The following is a 1,726-nucleotide window of genomic DNA, read 5'->3' as shown; positions in this document are numbered from 1 at the left end:
TACTCGCGCACCAAGCTTCGTTCCTTCACTTTCCCAAAATATTTAGGAAGAAGCCATCATATGAAATAAGTCAAAGTAATATAGGAATGGATGTCAAATTCTCTGAAATACTTAAGAAAACTAGGTACTTCAAAATAGGTTTAATTGCAGATTTCTCCTGCTTGTGAAACTTTTTCCTAGATACCCTTCAGGTTCGTCCCCACCCACCTCAAGTACGTAATCCAAAGCCACCTCAGAGAGGTCCATCAAGTTCCCTACAACATTAATGCGCCCACCACGCTGTTCTGCTTTGGAGGGTCTGGGGTGTGCTTTAAACAACAGATGTTTATTTTATTTTCTGATGGCTCTGGAATCCTTTTTCTGGGGGGCAGTGGTGTCGAGATAGGGTTGCTCTGTGCAGTCCTGTCTGTCCTGGAACTCTGTGTAGACCAGTCTGGCCTTGAACTCAAGAAATTACTTACCTCTGTCTCCTGCTGGGATAAAAGGCTTGCATCACCACCTAACTGGTTATGGAATCTTTATGTCCAAGCTGATCATATTGCCAGATTTTTTTTTTTATTTAAGTTCCTCTGATTGGCTTGCAGAGGAATATCTCTTCTCTCCAAGTCCTAACAAGATCTTCTCTGGTCTGTTCATAATCCACACACCAAACAGTTCCACCTTTTTGAGTGCACAATTCAGTTCTGCCATCGCCATCATCTCGTTCAGGCCATTTCCAGCCGGCAGTCCCTTCCCTACTCTGGAAACTGTCCATGTTTGCTCTGGACATTCTATAGAATCAGAACTAAATGTGGTCTCTTGTGACTGCTTTATCCCTTCATGCTCCATCTGCTCTATATTTTTTCCTTGAAGCGCTCATCCTCTACAACAGCGGTTCTCAACCTGTGCATCGAAACTCCCTTAGCAAACCTCTTTCTCCAAAAATACTTACATTGCAATTCATAACAGTAACAAAATTACAGTTATGAAGTAACAACAAAAATAATTTTATGGTTGGGGGTCTCCATAACACGAGGAACTGTATTAAAGGGTCGCAGCATTAGGAAGGTTGAGAACCACTGCTCTACGACATAATTCCTTTTGTAAAATAATCCGATAATTAATAATTAATTTAACAAGTAATGAATTTAAATAATTTGATATTTTACCGCCATCATTTATTGCTATGCCTCCCCACTAGAGTATGAACTCTCAGTGGTCAGAACATTTATGTGTTTCCTCTTAGCTATCAAGCCTGGAAGGCTGTCTGGCATGCCATGGACACTTATAGGTGTTTGGTGAATGGATTTAAGTCAGATTCCTCCAGAGCAGTGGTTCTCAACCTTCCTAATGCTGTGACCTTTAATACAGTTCCTCATGTTGTGGTGGCTCAACCATAAAATTATTTTTGTTGCTGCTTTGTAACCATAATTTGCTACTGTTGCGAATCACGATGTAAATAGCTGTGTTTTCCAATGGGCTTAAGTGACCCACAGATTGCGAACCGCTGCTCTAGCCCACTGCCCATTCTTTCCTTCTTCCCTCTAGCTCTCCAAACTCTCTTACCCTGGTACACTGCTCAACTTCCTTTTGTTTGCTCTTGGCTCCTTCAGGTTTTAGTTTTCAGTTTCAAAGAACACAAGTATCTCCTTTGGGTTCCCTGCCTTGACACACTGCTTGTCCCGCCCCCGAGGCAGTTCACAGATTTCCTCATAGCTGCTTTCCTATGCATGGCCTGGTTCCCTAG

The sequence above is a fragment of the Chionomys nivalis genome, chromosome 7 (genome assembly GCF_950005125.1).
Source record: "Chionomys nivalis chromosome 7, mChiNiv1.1, whole genome shotgun sequence".
In the NCBI taxonomy this organism is placed as follows: domain Eukaryota; kingdom Metazoa; phylum Chordata; class Mammalia; order Rodentia; family Cricetidae; genus Chionomys; species Chionomys nivalis.
This window is presented reverse-complemented; position numbering follows the sequence as displayed.